Raw genomic sequence first — 19534 nt, 5'->3', positions numbered from 1 at the left:
AGCATTATTAGTCCAAAGTCAAATAACCAATACAAGTGGGAGCTCTGATTAAAATCTAAGTCTGTTTAATGGCTCTGAGATTTTAAGTGTGAGAGGAAATTTGTAAAGTGATTCTAGAATCATGGATATTGCTTTGGGAGTGTAGCTTCTACTCTGAAACAATAATAAAGAATAGTGGAGAAGATAAGAATCAGTCTAATTTACCCACAAGTAGCATTTCTGGAAGTATTAAATAGTGAAAATTAAAAAAATGAACTCAGCATTTTGCTTAGGCTGGATTGATATTTTTTTCTGCTATATATAAGTTGCGTAAATTTTTAGTTTATGTTTTCTATTTTTAAACTCGATTACTACTATTATTATTCATAAAGACAGTGTTACAAAGAGATGGGAAGATAGAGAGAGATCTTCCATTTGCTTGTTCACTCCCAAAATGGCTACAACAGCCTGGGTCTGGGACAGGCTGAAGCCAGGAGCCAGGAACTTTCAGGTCTCCCACATGGGTGCACGGTCCCAAGTACCCAGGCCATCTTCCACTGCTTTCCCAAGTGCATTAGCAGGAAGCTGGATCAGAAGTGGAACTGTCAGGATTCAAACCAGCACTCACATAGAATGTAAGCATTGCAGGCATTGGCTTAACCGGCTTTGCAACAATGCCCAGCCTTAAAATCAATTATTATGACACATCCTTTATCCTCAACACTTCAGTTCTGGAAAAAATTTCTGTGTTTATTAAGCTTCTGTTAAGGCATTTGTTTCTTAATTCCTATTTCTAAGGTGACTTATGTGTTCTAATAGCTACATAAACAAAAAGTAAATATAAGAATTAATCAGGGTAATTTTAGAGATGTGTGCAGGTGTATCTGGGATATTTCAGAGTTATTTCCCCAGGATTGAGATCATCAGGAAATTAAAACACTGATCTATTTTTTCACATTGTTTTTATAATGAAAACTGACAGCTTAAATAGCAGTCTTTATCTGATATCATTCTTAAAAATCACAAAGTTTCAAAGTATAGGCCAGATGAAAATGTTTAATTTCAAGGAACAGCATTAGATACACACAAGTTACCACTAAATTGGTTCTGCAATTTCAAATTTAGATGGTCAAACTAAACTTCTACTACAGTTTTTCATCTTTAGAAGTACTGCTAAATATATGTTTCCCACTGTCAATCAAATTGAATGTTATTTAATTTAAAAAGAATCATTGAGAATATAATGCTATGATGAAGGCCTGGTACTCATGGAATTCTGTATTTATGGAGTAAACAAGTGACAGACATTGGTTAGTGCTGTCATTATACCTTCAGCATGGGCTGTGGAATTATAGTAAATTGATTAAATTGAGGCAATTTAAAACTGCAGAAAGATAATATGGGAGAATAAAAACTTGAGAGACAAGATCACAAATTAAGGCATATGCAGTCTGCTCTCATGTATAATTGAGGCCATTTGTTCAATGAAAAATAACATCTTCAGTAAAATAAGAATTTTTGGTCTACCTAAGTAATATCTGATATAGCAATAGACCGGGCAATGATATCAAAAAACAAACAGTTTGGCTCATTTCTCTATTTCTTTTCTAAAAGTTTTTTTCTAATAAAGAATTTTGGATTTGGCTGAAACTTCTGTCAATTAGCAGTTTGCAGATTTTATTGTTCCACATAACTAAATACAGCATCAGATTCCTTTTCTTGATGTTCCGCTAACAAATCAGAAACATAGTAGCTTCACTGGCTATTTAGTAATAAACAATAATTCCTAAAACGAAGATTGACTTGGGTTTACATGGTAAAGTTTGAAATTAAATGGGAAATTTGAATTTGGCATGCTCTGTCAATTCTAATATTCTTAAAACAAACAAAAATATTAGGACTAACTTTGAAAGTACTTCAATTTTTTTCATTCAGTTGGCTCCCTGAGAGTGGATGGCCACATCGGTCCTGCACAAGTAAATTTATCTAGTCTCTGTTTCTATGTAACTTTGCTATTTCAGTACCTAATATTAGTAGCAACTAGAATTAATGCTGGGAGGGGAATGGTTACTCATCACGCTTCCTCTTCAATGGTGAAAAAATGTGTTGAATTGGAACCAGAAGCATGCTTAAGCATGTTTATCAACTTCAACCATAAAATGAGAATGCCATAAGTTAAAACATAGACATTCTTATGCTCACCATTCTACTATTATTATATGAAATTATAAAATTAGAACCGCAAGCCAACATATGCATTTCCTATTTACTTATGTAATATTTTTATGATAGAAAATAATATATGACTTTTCTATTGCATCTAATATAGAAGTTGATAAACATTTCATTGAAGGGCTAGATGATAAATATTTTAGGTTTAGAGACATATGATGTCTATTAGTTTTCAATTTTTAATTTTTTCTCTTTATTTAAAGGCAGAGAGAGGGAGAAAGAAAGAGACAGGAAGAGATCTCCAATCCACTAGTTTTCTCCACAATTGTTCAAAACATGTAGGGCTGGAAGGCCATAGCAAGGAGCCAGGGACACATATGTATCTCATACCTGAGTAATAGGGACACAAGTACTTGAGCCGTCAGTGCTGCCCCTGAGGGTGCACACTGGCAGGAAGCTGGGCTGCGGAATAGAGCCAGGACTCAAACCAGGCACTCTGATGTGGGTGCAGGCATCCCTTCTGGCAGCACACTGGTGATCACAGCCTCTTAAAACTGCTGTTCTAGCAGGAAAGAAACTTTAGCAATATATACATGATTGGATGAATTAGCTGTGGTCTAATAACACTATCTGTAGAAATTGATGAGAAGATATTTTCTTCACATACACATTTAACAACCTCCACTAAATGCTGATCTGTGCTTCAGAAGAAAATATCCCAACAAATAAATAATAAATAACCCAACAAAATGTAAACAAGTAATTTCTATGCTTGCAATTTTTTTTCAATTTTAGGTAGATAGACATTATATTTCAGCAAAATTTCTTAAACATAAAGAAGCCTATGCAGAAAAATGTGACTTAATCTATTAAGCAACACCTGGAAGATAACTTCAGATTTATCACTATGAGAGGCCTATCTGAAGATGCATTATTTAACAGAGATAAAAGACTAGAAACCACTAACTGTGAAAAGATCAGAGGAGCTTTGCCAAAGGAGAGGCTTGTGTAAATGGCTCCAGCAGGAGTAGTTTTGACACGCTTAGCAAATCTAAAGTAGGCTAATGTGATTGAGGCGTGCATACACGATCCGTCTACCACCTATCTTGATATTTTAAAATCACTTTTTATTTATTTTAGAGGCAGGAAGGCAGATGAGAGACAGATCCACCTTCCGATTTACTATTCAAATGGCAATGGCTAAGGATGGGCCTGGGTCAAAGCCTGGAGCCAGGAGCAAAATGCAGGTCTCCCATGTGCTTGGCAGGAACCCGATTTTCTGAGCCAACACGTGGTGCCTCCAATGATATGCACTGATAGCAAGCTGGATTCATGATCCAAAGGTGGGAATCAAACCCAAGCATTCCAACATGAGATGTGTCCTATCAGCAGAGTATCCACTGCACCTTGCTTCTTTCATTTTATATACATGTCCCCTTTTATAAAGGTCTCTATCATGAAAAGATATGAGATAAAACTGACAATAGGCAGGAGATGAATCATATAAGGCCTTGTGTGTAAGAATTGTATTTTATTCTGGACATAACTGGATGTCATAGTGTGTTTCAAGTGGAGGAATTAATACGAGTTGCTTCAAGTTCTGAAAGATAATGGTGGTTGCCTTGAGGAGACTACCAGTATGGAAAACAGTGAGAAAACTGCTGCAGTCAACCAAACAAGGAATGACAGAGCTTGCTTTCCTGTGTTAGTCATGGCAGTGGCAAAGGTGCCCAAATCTGGATACATTTTATACAAAGACTCAGCAGGATTTCCTGTTTAGTTGAACATGAACAGGAAAGAGAAAGAGAGAATAGTGAATAACTACTAGCTTTGTTTTGATTCATTGAGTGTTTGTTCTTGGTATATGGAAATAGGGACTGAAAGGAAACTTTTTTTGAAGGAGAGGATATTAACGGTGAGTTCTATTCTTATCAAGTTAGACATGAAATACAAATTAAGTGTTTACACAGAATGTCAATTGCACAACTGAGTGTGCATATATGCAGTTACAGAGAAATGTGTGGGCTACAGATATGAAATTGAGAGTCATGCATGTGTGAGTACCTTACAAGCTATGGAATTGCTTAAGATCATCTAGAAAACATACTTTCAGGATCCAGCGTTGTGGACTCAGCACATTCAGCAACTGTTTATGACATGAGCATCCCATATTGGAGCACCTGTTTGAGTTCCAAAATTGCTACTTTTCATTCAGCTTTCTGATAACGCATCTTGGAAATCAACAGAAGATTGCCCAGGTATTTGGGATTTAGTCACCCCAGTGGGAGACCAGGATGGTGTTCCAAGCTCCTGGCTTCAGCCTGGAACAGACCTAACTGCTGCAGCCATCTGGGAAATGAATCAGTGGATAGAGGATTCTCTCTCTCTCTCTCTCTCTCTCTCTCTGCTTTTGGGTTAAACAAATAAATAGCCTTTAAAAATTTCCACAGCAAACATAAAGCTGTCCATATTGGCAACACTGCATACTTACATATTTGTAAGTTGAACAGAGCAATATGGGCCAATGTTGATAAGAAGTAACTTTTGAAATAAGTGAAAAGCAAAGAGGATCTGGAATCCCAGAAGTCTTCTGTGTCAAGATAGAGTGTAGAGGCAATTATGTCAAATGTTCCCAAGATGCCCAATGGAAAAACCTAGAAGTAGCAGCTAATTTACTACAAAGCATCTGCTTTGACATTTACAAGAAAATCTCAATGGAGTGGTAAGAATAAAACTCTTATTAAAATAGTTATTGAAGGGGATATGAAATGATAGTCTGTAAACAGAAAATAAAAATCCTTTAGCATACTTATAATTTTGGTAATGCTTGAATCCTTTTTTTAAAATTTTATTTAAGATACACAAATTTCATATATTTCATAAATACAGGAACATAGTGATACTTCCCACTCTGCCCTCACTCCATGCTTCTCAGTTTTCTCCTACTTTCTCTCCCATGTCTTATTAATTTTAATGATGATCTAATTTCAGTGTACTTTGTATTCATAAGATTAATCCAACACTAAGTAAAGAGTTCAACAAGTAATAATAAGCGAAAAGCACTGTTCCACAACAGTAAAGAAAGGGATATAAATAAACTTCAAAACTAAAAATGTCAATTTCATGCCTAAATATTACATTTTTTAACATTTTATTTTATTTTATTTTATTTTTAACTTTTATTTAATGAATATAAATTTCCAAAGTACAGCTTATGGATTACAATGGATTCCCCCCATAACGTCCCTCCCACCCACAACCCTCCCCTTTCCCACTCCCTCTCCGCTTCCATTCACATCAAGATTCATTTTCGATTCTCTTTATATACAGAAGATCAGTTTAGCATGCATTAAGTAAAGATTTCAACAGTTTGCTCCCACACAGAAACATAAAGTGAAAAATACTGTTTGAGTACTAGTTATAGCATTAAATCTCAATGTACAGCACACAAAGGACAAAGATCCTACATGAGGAGTAAGTGCACAGTGACTCCTGTTGTTGATTTAACAATTGACACTCTTGTTTATGGCATCAGTAATCACCCTAGGCTCTTGTCATGAGCTTCCAAGGCTATGGAAGCCCCCTGAGTTCACTGACTCTGATAATTTTTAGACAAGGCCATGGTCAAAGTGGAAGTTCTCTCCTCCCTTCTGAGAAAGGTACCTCCTTCTTTGATGACCCGTTCTTTCCACTGGGATCTCACTCACAGAGATCTTTCATTTAGGTTTTTTTTTATCCCCCAGAGTGTCTTGGCTTTCCATGCCTGAAATACTCTCATGGGCATTTCAGCTGGATCCGCATGCCTTGAGGTCTGATTCTGAGGCCAGAGTGCTGTTTAGGACATCTGCCATTCTATGGGTCTGCTATATATCTCACTTCCCATGTTGGATCATTCTCTCCCTTTTTGATTCTATCAGCTAGTATTTGCAGACACTATTCTTGTTTTTGTGATCCCTTTGGTTCTTAGTCCTATCATTATGATCAATTGTGAACAGAAATTGATCACTGGGACTAGTGAGATGGCATTGGTACATGCCACCTTGATGGGATTGACTTGGAATCCCCTGGTATGGCTCTAACTCTACCGTTTGAGGTAAGTCAGCTTGAGCATGTCCCGAATTGCACATCTGTTCCCTCTCTTATTCCCACTCTTATATTTAACAGCGATCACTTTTCAGTTAAGTTTCAGCATTTAAGAATAATTGTGTATTTATTACAGTATTCATCCAAAAGTATTAAGTAGAACAAACAAAAAAAATACTAAGAGGGATAACATATTAAGTTGCTCATTTTTAGTACACTATTAGTTACTACAGACCTGGGAAAACATACATTATTTGTCTCTTTAGGACTGGTTTATTTCATTAAGTATAATGGTTTCCAATTGCAACCATGTTGTTGCAAAAGACAGGTTATCATTCTTTTTGATAGCTGGGTGGTATCCCATAATATACACATACCATGATTTCTTTTATTTATTTATTTATTTTTTTGACAGGCAGAGTGGACAGTGAGAGAGAGACAGAGAGTAAGGTCCTCCCTTTGCTGTTGGTTCACCCTCCAATGGCCGCCATGGCCGGTGTGCTGTGGCCGGCGCACCGCGCCAATGTGAAGGCAGGAGCCAGGTACTTATCCTGGTCTCCCATGGGGTGCAGGGCCCAAGCACGTGGGCCATCCTCCACTGCCTTCCCTGGGCCACAGCAAAGAGCCGGCCTGGAAGAGGGGCAACTGGGAAAGAATCCAGCGCCCCGACCAGGACAAGAACCCGGTGTGCCGGCGCCACTAGGTGGAGGATTATCCTATTGAGCCGCGGCGCCGGCCACCATGATTTCTTTATTCAGTCATCAGTCGATGGTTATCTTTGTTGATTCCATATCTTAGCTATTGTGAATTGAGCTGCAATAAACATAGGGGTACAGATAACTCATTCATATACTTATTTCTTTTTGCTTGGGTAAATTCCCAGGAGTGGGATTGCAGGGGCATATGGTGGATCTATTTTCAGCTTTCTGAAGTAGATAGATACTGTCATCCACAATGGTTGTACTTGATTACAATTAGGGTACCTTTTTCTCCACATCCTCTCCAGATATTATTATGTGTTCATTTCTGTATGAGAGCCATTCTAATTAGGTGAGATGAAACCTCATTGTGGTTATGATTTGTGTTTCCCAGTGGCCAGTGTTATTGAGCATTTTTTCATTTGTCTGTTGGCTATTTGAATTTCCTCTTTTGGAAAATTCCTGTTCAAGTCTTTTGCCCATTTCTTAATTGGAATGTTTGTTTTATTGCTTTTGTGTTTCTTGAGCATTTATAGATTCTGGATATTAATGTTTTATCAGTTGCCTAATTTTATTAATTTGCAAATATTTTCTCCCATTCTGTTGGTTGCCACTTCTCTTTCCTGAGTATTTCCTTTGCAGCACAGAAGTTCATCAGCTTGATGTAATCCCATTTGTCAATTTTGGCTTTGATCGCTTGTGCTTCTAGGATCTTTTACAATAAATCTTTGCCTATACCAGTGTCTTTTTTTAACTTTTATTTAATAAATATAAATTTCCAAAGTACAACTTTTGGATTACTATGGACTTGTCACCCCATAACTTCCCTCCCACCCGCAACTCTCCCATCTCCCACTCCCTCTCCCCTTCCATTCACATCAAGATTCATTTTGAATTATCTTTATATACAGAAGATCAATTTAATATTTATTAAGTAAAGACTTCAACAGTTTGCACCCATACAAAAACACAAAGTATAAAGTACTGTTTGAGTACTACTTATACCATTAATTCACATAGTATAATACATTAAGGACAGAGATCCTACATGGGGAGTAAGTGCACAGTGACTCCTATTGTTGACTTAACAATTGACACTCTTGTTTATGGCATCAATCACCCTAGGCTCTTGTCATGAGCTGCCAAGGCTATGCAAGCCTCTAGAGTTTGCCAACTCTGATCTTATATAGACAAGGCCATAGTCAAAGTGGAAGTTCTCTCTTCCCTTCAGAGAAAGGTACCTCCTTCTTTGATGGCCCATTCTTTCCACTGGGATCTCACTCACAGAGATCTTTCATTTAGGGTTTTTTGTTTTTTGTTTTTGTTTTTGTCAGCGTGTCTTGGCTTTCCATGCCTGAAATACTCTCATTGGGTTTTAGCCAGATCCGAATGCCTTGAGGGCTGATTCTGAAGCCAGAGTGCTGTTTAGGACATCTGCCATTCTATGAGTCTGCTGTGTATCCCACTTTCCATGTTGGATTGTTTTCTCCTTTTTAATTATATCAGTTAGTATTTGCAGACACTAGTCTTTTTTATATGATCCCTTTGACTCTCAGACCTATCAGTATGATCAATTGTGAACTGAAACTTTAACTAGTGAGATGGAATTGGTACATGACACCTTGATGGGATTGAATTGGAATCCCCTTATACCAGTGTCTTGTAAAGTTTCCCCAATGTTTTCCTCTTGCAATTTGATGGTATCAGGTTGTAGATTCAAATCTTTGAATCACTTTGAGTTGATTTTTGTATAAGGTGTAGGTTGGGATCTTGTTTCATACTTCTGTTTATGGAGATCCAACTTTTCCAGCATAATTTATTAAAGATACTATCCTTTCTCTAGGGATTGATTTTAGTTTGTCAAAGGGATGTAGATACTTGGATAGATTTCTGGAATTTCTGTTGTGTTATATTGCTCTACATGTCTCTTTGTGCTTGTACCAGGCTGTTTTGAGTATAAATGCCCTGGAGTATGTCTTGAAATCTGATACGTGATCCCTCAGGCTTTGCTTTTTTTTTGCATGTCATTTCTTTAGCTATTTGGGGTTTTCTGTGTTTTCCTATGTATTTTAACATCATATTGTAGATCTGTGAATAGTGTTATTTATATTTGATTGAGATCACAGTGAATTTCAAACTGCTTTATGTAATATGGACATTTTGGTGATATTGATTCTTGCAATACACATCCATGGAAGATTTTTCTTCTATTTCTGTCATTAAGGTTTTATAATTTTCATTGTAGAGATCTTTGACATCCTTTGTTAAATTAATTCCAAGGTATTTGATACTTTTTGTAGTTATGATGACTGGGATTTATCTTAGAAGCTCAGCCATAGCATTGTCTGTGTATACAAAGATTTTGGATTTTTGTGTGTTAATTTCATACCCTGCCACTTTATCAAACTCTTTTATGAGTTCCAATAGTCTTTCAGTGGAGTTTTTTGGTTCTCCTATATATGATAGTTTGACTTCCTCTGTTCCAATTTGTATCCCTTTGATTTTTTTTATGTCTAATGGATCAGGCTAAAACTTCCACGACTGTATTGAATAGCAATGGTGCAAGTGGGCATTCTTGTCTGGTGGACAAGTGGAAATGCTTCCATTTTTTTCCCCATTCAATAAGATGCTGACAGTGGGTATGTCATAAATTGCCTTGATTATGTTGAGGAATGTTCTTTCTTTTTTTTTTTTTATTTTTTTGACAAGCAGAGTGGACAGTGAGAGAGAGGGAGAGAGAGAAAGATCTTCCTTTGCCTTTGGTTCACCCTCCAATGGCTGCCATGGCCAGTGCGCTGCACCCGGCGCACCGCGCTGATCCAATGGCAGGAGCCAGGTACTTACCCTGGTCTCCCATGGGGTGCAGAGCCCAAGGACTTGGGCCATCCTCCACTGCACTCCCTGACCACAGCAGAGAGCTGGCCTAGAAGAGGGGCAACCAGGACAGAATCCGCACCCCGACCAGGACTAGAACCAGGTGTGCCGGCGACACAAGGCGGAGGATTAGCCTAGTGAGCCGCGGTGCTGGCCGAGGAATGTTCTTTCAATACCCAAATTACTTAAAGTTTTCATCATGAAAGGATGTTGTATTTTATCAAATGCTTTTTCTGCATCTATTGAGATAACCATATGGTTTTAATTCTCCAGCTTCTTAATGTGATATATCACATTTATTGATTTGCGTATGTTGAACCATCCCTGCATACCAGGGAAAAATCCCACTTGGTCCGGGGGAATGATCTTTCTAATGTGTTGCTGGATTTGATTAGTTACTGTTTCTTTTTTAAGATTTATTTATTTATTTATTTGAAAGTCAGAGTTATACAGAGAGAGAAGCAGAGGCAGAGAGATAGAGTTCGCTCCCTAGATGACCAGGCAGAGCAGCACCCATCTGAAGCCAGGAGCCAGGGGCTTCCTTTGCGTCTTCCCACGTGGGTGCAGGGGCCCAAGGAAATGGGCCATCTTATATTGCTTTCCCAGGCCATAGCAGAAAGCTGGATCAGAAGTGGAGCAGGTGGGACTGGAACTGGCACTGATATAGGATGCTGGTACTGCAGGCGGAAGCTTTACTTGCTATGCCACTGCACTGGTCCCTTAGCTAGTATTTTGTTGAGGATTTTTTCATCTTTGTTCATCAGAGATATTGGGCTATAGTTCTATTTCTCTGCTGTATCTTTTTCTGGTTTAGAAATTAAGTTGATGCTGGCCTCATAAAAAGAGTTTGGGAGGATTCTCTCCATTTCAATTGTTTTGAATAGATTGAGAAGAATTGGAATTCATGTTCTTTTAAAATCTGGTAGAATTCAACAGTGAAAACTGGGCTTTACTTTGTCGGGCTGCCTTTCTTACTTATTCAACCTCCTTCTCAGTTATTGATCTGTTTAGTTTTATATGTCTTTGTGACTCAATTTTGGTAGATTGTGTGTGTCTGGGAATCTATCCACTTCTTCTAGATTTTCTAATTTGTTGGCATTTTGCTGTTTGCAGTAATTCTGGATGATTGTTTTTAATCCTGTAGTATTCTTTGTTACATTTCCTTTTTCATCTCTGATTTTTATTAATTTGTGTCTTCTGACTTTGTTTTCTGTTTAGTTGAGCCAATGGTGTATCATTTTTTTTTTTCTTTTGAGGAACCAAATCTTTATTTCACTGATCTTTTGCATTTTTTATTTCAATTTTGTTTATTTCTTCTATAATTTTAATTAATTCTTTCCTCCTACTAATTTTGGGTATAGTTTGTTGTTTTTCTAGGTACTTGAGAGGCATTGATAGCTCATTTATTTGATGCCTTTCTAGTTTGTTGATGTAAGCAGCAGTTACTGTAAGCTTCCGGCTGAACACTGCTTTGATTGTATTCTATAACTTTTGATATGTTGTAGTGTCATCTTCATTTCTTTTTTTTTTTTTTTGACAGGCAGAGTGGACAGTGAGAGAGAGAGACAGAGAGAGAAAGGTCTTCCTTTTTGCCGTTGGTTCACCCTCCAATGGCCGCCGCTGCAGCTGGCGCACCGCGCTGATCCTGGCAGGAGCCAGGAGCCAGGTGCTTTTCCTGGTCTCCCATGGGGTGCAGGGCCCAAGCACCTGGGCCATCCTCCACTGCACTCCCTGGCCATAGCAGAGAGCTGGCCTGGAAGAGGGGCAACCGGGACAGAATCCGGCGCCCCAACCGGGACTCGAACCCGGTGTGCCGGCGCCGCAAGGTGGAGGATTAGCCTATTGAGCCACGGTGCCGGCTCCATCTTCATTTCTTTCTGGAATCTTCTGTGATTAAAATACATTTTTATTATCATTTTATTCTTGAATCTGCAAACATGCTTATTCCTCTAAGACTTCATTATTTTTCTTTTAATTTCTTCCCTGGCTCATTTGTTGACTGCTCATACAACCACATATTAAATACTGGTGTTTTGGAGTGATAATATTATTTTTTCATGTCTTCCATAGTAGCTCTCAACATTTTGTGGAAATATTATCTTCTACATATGTTTTCAAATGACTCACTTGGTCCCCTTAGGAGAGTTTTTTGTTAAATAGTTTTTAGATGGACTCCAGGATGTGTAGTTACAAAAGTAATGCAAATGATTCTGGCATGTAACCAAAGTTAAGAACCACTGTCCACACATTCTTCTTGGACTACGTCATCTAATCCCAGTATCTACATTTCTGAACCAACTTAATATCCTCTGTGAAACCTGTTAAACAAGGCAGACATTTTAAGTAAATGAAACATAGGAAGTACTCAATGAACATTTGATGAATGAAGAAGGAAAATGATTAATTCATGATAAAGAACTAACATGAGAGTTTTAAAAAGTTTATTGAGGATGAAAGTAAAAGGACCTCATTACCTTATCATTGCCAACTTTATTTAATAATATCAATGGGAAAATAATATATACAAGTGAAGACAAAATATAAAGTGTTTTTCAGTATTACAGTAACAATTTTCTACCATCTAATTCTGAAAATCATGAAGCACTAAACTTCTAGGTTAGAATTTGTGTTTTTAAAATTGACACCAAGATTATTAAATAAACTAGTGAAACATGATTTCATGCTGTGTGTTACTGAATTGCAGATAACCAGTTTCTTTGTGAAACCAAAAGAATGTCAAAATGCTGCTGTATGTCACAAACTCTGGCGCCAGTTCTCAAGATGTTTAATTTTAAAATGTACCCTTGGTAAACAAAAGAAGTTGAGAAACTTGGCAGAAAGTTAAACTGCCTACAGATGCAGACAGTCATTTTCCAAAAGCCTCTGGTAATGTAGATTCTTCTTTGGACTCAATGTGACACATAGTATTTGTTATTTCACAGATCTATAGCTTTCATGTCTGATATCTTTCACATCTGCCCGAACTGTTAACTGAATTCTGCTGAAGGGAAAATACTATAAACTTTTTTGCCATATTTATTGTGATCAAAGTTAATATGACTCTCATTTTAAATAGATGCAAATTTATTGCAATGCAAATTTATTGTTTGAATACTCCATTTGGTAACTAAATTGAATGTATTCTGTAGAGCAACTAATTCATTTGTTTACAATTATCACATACTAAGCATCAAGTATTGGAAAGCAGATACATCATGGACTCAGGAATAATTTCCCTCATTTACCAGGCGTGCAATCTTGGGTCAATTACATAGCCTATAGTATTGTCCTAAACTTCAGTCAGTATATATAAAAATGTATCTAATAGAGTAGCTGACACAGAAGAAAAGCATTCACAGAAATAATTACTATAATGAGAATTGTGCTAAACATTGTATTTCTTGTTGATGAAACACAGGATGTACTACTTTCTATTATATATTTATAATGACTAAATGTGATCATTTGTCTATCTATCAATTAGTCATTTAACTATCTAGGTTGACCATCTAGCTCTAAGCAAGGGTCAGCAAAGAGTACTATTTTTCTCCAAAACGTGTTCCTCTCACTTCTTATTTTAATTAATAACTTCATATTAATACCAAACAATGGTGGTGACATTTTCAAAATCCTTTGTTACTGGTATAGTCATATGACTGGTTTCTGGATAATGAAATGTTTGTTAATTGTCACCAGGGAACTTCTGGAAACCTTACGTAAAATTCAGTTGACACGTAATTTCTTCTCCTTTACTATTTAGTGTTTATTCTACCCTCTTGCCTGGAGTATGGATATGATAGTGGATTTCATTCCAATATTTTTAAACAGGATAATTAAAGTCACATTTGCAGAGGCTGATGCTTTGGTCCAGCAGATTAAGCCACCACTTTGTAATGGCTTAACTCCTGTTCTGGAGTGCTGATATGAGTTCTGGCTTCTCTGCTTCTGATCCAGTTCCCTGCTAACGTACCTGGCAAGACGGTGGGTGATGACCCAAGTATATTGGCCTCTGCCACCCACATGGAAGACCTGGTGAAGATCTTGGCTCCTGGCTCTGATCTGGCCCAGATCTGGCCATTGAAACCATTTGGGGAATAAACCAGTGTGTAGAGTATCTCTCTGTTATCTCCACACCAAACCCTCCTCCGCTCTCCTTGTCACTCTGTCAAATTAATAAATAAAACTTAACTTTAAAAAAAGTCCAAGTTCTGAGCATGGAGGAAAACCTGTCCAGTAGCCCTTTCTCTCAGCAGTTGTTCTGTGACCACAGCTTAGCCAATGGAGTCCGGGATTTGGAGAAGCATCCAAGTGAACAGAGACTGGATCAATTAACTGAACCTGTGGTATGGAGAAAATGAAGAAGCCATGGAGAGTTTGCCTTAGGAAAAAGGCGAGAATTAGCCGGGATCTGGGGTGGGCAACAGTCTGTGCAGTGTGGATCAGAGAGGAAGAAGCATCACAATCCTTGTATTTCATCTCTGCACTTCACCATGAGGAGGAAGACTGAAGAATTTCCAAGAATTCCCTTGCCCAATCCACAGTTGTGCCTTATCTGAGACTGGGGAAGAGAAGATAGTACCTGCAGATGTACTCAGACTTGAGCGATTTTGAGTTCCTAAAGTTACTGGCTCTGTAAGATGCCTAAGAGTCAATTGTTTCACCTAGCAAGCCCTGGCCCCTCTTCCAAATTCCCTGGGGAAGATGGCAAGCCCATCACCTTACATATCTGCAAAAATGGATTCCATGTCTCATCACCTATGCATAGATTCCACCTTCAGGATCTATTTGTAAAGAATCTGTCTACTGAGAGCTCATGTGAAATGCAAATGATCTATGGAAAGGAGGTTCCTGGTTCCATGAAACGTGAGAAGGCAGCTGTTTTAGACTCTGGTGCCAGCATCCACCTAGCTAGAAACTAGCATTTCATGATGTTATGATTATCCCTCCTTATCGCCACTAAAGATGCGTGGGCAATTAAATTTTTCCACATAATAGCAATTCCTACACTACAGTCAGAAGAGTATCTCTGTGAGTTTCCAGTGTTTAGGGAAGTGGAGGGTATGCTTCTTGCTAGAGTGATTGATGAGCTGTGCTATGCATCTACGAAGGCTTAAGAACAGGCAGAACTCAAGACACACAGGTACCCTGTGCTCCCTCTGGAAGGTCAGAAAAAGAAAGACTGTTTTTAAGTCAGCCTATCTTTGTTGCCAAGATATAAGGGAAAGGGACCCACACTGCCCTAATCCACCAAACAAAATTGTATCCAGACAAATCATTGGTGCCTTCAGTACTGAGGTGTGCCCAGCAGGAAAGCTTTGCTGTAAAGTTTTTGAGTGACCTCATGGAACTCACCCTGTCAGACATCCCACTTATTGTATTCTGAAGACTGGAAATATTTACAGGAGATTACTACTTGGTACAGAAACTGTAGCCTTTGAAGACAAAGAGGTGAGAGGTAAGGAGCAGCATTGTATGGTCTACTTGATGGGCCACTGAGAACCTCAAATGGTTGCTGTGGAAGAGCCTTGGAAGGGCCACACAAGCAGCTATAATGACATCTGCAGATGAAGGAAGTGCAGTGTCATGATCCACTCCACACTGGAACCCCAAGCCAGAAAAAAAAGGCAAAAAAAAAAAAATAGAGGAGTTTTGAGCCCTCTAAAATTCCTGATAAACCTTAGTAAAAGGGGACTCATCTATAAGTTTGGCTTTCATGGAATATAAGTTTTTATTTTGGTTATTTTAATCTTTTTAATTTTTATTTATTATCTGAGAGGTAGAGTTACAGACAGTGAAAGAGAGAAACAGAAAGGTCTTCTGTCCGCTGGTTCACTCCCCAAATGGCCGCAATGGATGGAGCTGCATCAATCTGAAGCCAGGAGCTAGGAGACTCCTTCAGTCTCCCACGGGGGTGCAGGGGCCCAAGGACTTGATCCATCTTCCACTGCTTTCCCAGGCCACAGCAGAGAGCTGAGTTGGAAGAGGAGCAGCTAGGACTAGAACTGTGCTCATATGGGATGCCGGCGCCACAGGCAGAGGGTTAACCTACTGTGCCACAGTGCCAGCCTCAATTTTGGTTATTTTTTAATTTATGCAACCTCTAAGTACTTTTAAACCCAGGAGAAAGGCTTATGGAGGACTGGAGGAGATATGAGGTTATACATAAACCTTTGCTGGAAGTTACCAAAGAGATGAACACTCATTATGACTGCAGCAGGGTGTCTTCCAGAAAACGATATTTTTTAAGAAAAGTGTCCAGTTACTGATAACTCTTTGCTTTCTTTCTTAGGCAAGGCTGTCTACATTTATATAATGAAATAAAATGTCAAAACACACACGCACACACACACATACACACACACAAATACTTCAAGTGTAGTTGTGATAATACAGAAAGAGAATACTTTCCTGAAGACAAATCATCGAATCTCTGCATTTTCTACATCTGAATTTTTAAAGATTTATTTCTTTATTTGATAGGCAGAGTGAGAAAGTGAGAGAGAGAGAGAGAGAAAGAGAGAGAGAGAGAAAGAGAGAGAGAGGATCTTCCATCCAATGGTTTACTTCACAAATGGCTGCAACAGCTGAAACTTGTCCAGGCTGAAGTCAGGAGCCAGGAGCTTCTTCTGGGTCTCCCACATGGGTGCTAGGGCCAAAGGACTTGGGCCATCTTCTGCTGCTTTCCCAAGCACATCATCAGGGAACTGGATTGGAAGTGGAGCATCCAGTACTTGAACCAGTGCCCATTTATAAGCCAGCACCACAGGCAGTGACTTTATCCACTATGCCACAGTGCCAGTCCCCATCTATTTCTGTTTTCCCGCAAGGCATAGAAAAAATACTGCTCCATATAAAACCCCATTGTACTGAGTTTCTACTATTTAGTGATAGACACAGTGATATTCCAGAGCTTAAATGGACACATGAGTATTTTTTGTATTAAAGGGAACAGGCTGGTGCCGTGGCTCACTTAGATAATCCTTCAGCCTGTGGCGCCGGCACCCCGAGTTCTAGTCCCGGTTGGGGTGCCGGATTCTGTCTTGGTTGCTCCTCTTCCAGTCCAGCTCTCTGCTGTGGCCCAGGATGGCAGTGGAGGATGGCCCAAGTGCTTGGGCCCTGCACCCGCATGGGAGACCAGGAGGAAGCACCTGGCTCCTGGCTTCTGAGCAGTGCAGCATGCAGGCCGTAGCAGCCATTTGGGGGTGAACCAAGGAAAAGGAAGACCTTTCTCTCTGTCTCTCTCTCTCACTAACTCTGTCTGTCCAAAAAAAAAAAAAAAAAAAAAAAAGAAAGAAAGGAAACTGAAGCACGTCTTTGATGAGAACTAAGATATTTTCTTCTTTGACACAATGCAGAGAAATAGCAAGTTAATTGAATCATAAATATATATGAGTTCTGGATTTAAGATTGATGGTACTGTCTTTGATGTTATGGTATTGCATATGCATTTAGTAAGAATGAATTCTGCCATATTTGAAAACCAGAAATATGCAATCAAGAGTGACTGGATTAGAGGTTATTGAAGTTGCTCAATTAGGCAAGAATGCCAACAGGAAATAGCATTAAGGAATTTTGTTTTGTGGAATTGGCTCATTGTTATTCAGATATCAATAAAGAGAACTGAATGACTTCTGAAAATCTTATTTTTCGGTTCTCTATAAACAATTTTGAAGTTCCTGAAAATATAAAATCAATAGCTCCAATATCTAGCTGTGTGGTTTGTAAATGTAACACATGTGCTACCAATGTTTGATCATGGTTGTATACACTGAAGACAAGTGTGGCAGGCTAAAATGAATCACTTCAGAGTGATTTGGTTGTAGAATGATTCAGGGGTGATGTTGTTTTAGTTTCCTATTGCTGTTATAACAAATTGACATACAGTCAGTGGCTTTAAACAATGAAATCTATTTTCTTATAGTTCTTGACATGAGGAGTCCAACAAATCTCACTAGTGTCAGGGTTTTGGTAGGATATGCATTTTGTTGGAGGCTCTCAGGGAGAAATTTTTCATTTTCTTTCTTGCTTAAGCAGGCTGCCTACGCTTTTTGGCTGGTGGTTCCCTTCCTTCATATTCAAAGCCAATGAAGATGGAATAAGTCACTTCATATAGCATCACAATGATTTGCTGTTCTGCCTCTTCCTCTTTTAAGGACTCTATATTTTCACTGTGCCCGCCTAAACCATGTTAGACAATCTCCTCCAATTCAAGCTGCTCACCATAATCACATCTACAGTTTATTGCTGTGTAAGATAATACATGTATAAATTTCTGATAGGTCATCACCATTGGGGGTAATTAATCTGTCTACCACAGATAGAACATTGTTATCTCTACACTGCTTTCTGGCTATGTATATTCTCTGATCCAATACAAATATACACTGCTGACTGAGGGACCATTAGGTTTTAGGTAATTTTATATTTTTTACTGCTTGAGAGCTAACTTTACTTCCAGGAAATCTAGACATTCTTACACATTTAGCAAATTCTTTTCTTTAATAAGAGTATTAACTGAGTAGTGGCAGTTCTGGAAGTATCTAAAGGAATTATCAGGGAAATGAGGGGTCGAAATCTAGCTGGGAGTATCAACTGCAAATTCTGAAGATATAAGATTCCACATCTATTGCATTAATTTCTTTTTTTTTTCATTTTCAACTATCTTTATATATAGAAGGTCAACTTAGTATATACTAAGTAAAGATTTCAACAGACTGTATCCACAAAGAAACACACAGTATAGAGCACTGTTTGAGTAGTAGTTTCACCATTAATTCTCATAGTACAACACACTAAGGGCAGAGGTCCTACATGGGGGGCAGGTGCACAGTGACTCCCATTGTTGATTTAACAATTTAACAATTGACACTCTTATTTATGACGTCAGTAGTCACCCGAGGTTCTTGTCATGAGCTGCCAACACCATGGAAGCCTCCTGAGTTCACCAACTCCGATCTTACTTAGAAAGGGCATATTCAAAGTGTAAGTTCTCTCTTCCCTTCAGAGAAAGGTACTGCTTTCTTTGATGGCCTGTTTTTTCCGCTGGGATCTGACTCACAAAGATTTTTTTTTTTTTTTTTTTTTTTTTTTTTTTTGCCAAAATGTCTTGGTTTCCATGCCTGAAATACTCTCATGGGCTTTTTAGCCATACCCAAATGCCTTAAGGGCTGATTCTGAGGCCAGAGTGTTGTTCAGGGCTTTTGCCATTCTATGAGTCTGCTGTGTATACCTCTTCCCATGTAGGATCATTATCTCCTTTTAATCTATCAATTATTTGCAGACACTGGTCTTATTCATGTAATCCCTCTGATACTTAATCCCATCTTTTTGATCAATTATGAACTTAAACTGATTACTTTAACAAGTAAGATGACATTGGTACATGCCACCTTGATGGGATTGAATTGGAATCCCCTGGTGCGTTTCTAGTTCTACCATTAGGGGTAAGTCTGAGTGAGCATGTGCTGAATTGTACATCTCCTCCCTCTCTTATTCCCAATCTTATATTTAACAGGGATCACTTTTCAGTTAAATTTAGGGGTGAGGTGAAATCTCATTATGGTTTTGACTTGCATTTCCCGATTGCTAGTGATCCTGAACATTTTTTCGTGTGTCTGTTGGCCATTTGGATTTCCGCTTTTGAAAAATGTCTGTTTAGGTCCTTGGCCCATCTCTTAAGTGGGTTGTTTGTTTTGTTGTTGTGAAGTTTCTTGATATCTTTGTAGATT

General features: G+C 38.4%; 1 pseudogene; it reads left to right on the top strand.

The window, feature by feature from the left end:
- The window catches only part of LOC138843738 (exonuclease V-like), a 39465-nt pseudogene extending 24091 nt beyond the window's left edge, over positions 1-15374 (top strand).
- Positions 15375-19534: the final 4160 nt, after the last annotated feature.

This window comes from Oryctolagus cuniculus, chromosome 9 (assembly GCF_964237555.1).
Source record: "Oryctolagus cuniculus chromosome 9, mOryCun1.1, whole genome shotgun sequence".
In the NCBI taxonomy this organism is placed as follows: domain Eukaryota; kingdom Metazoa; phylum Chordata; class Mammalia; order Lagomorpha; family Leporidae; genus Oryctolagus; species Oryctolagus cuniculus.
This window is presented reverse-complemented; position numbering and strand designations above follow the sequence as displayed.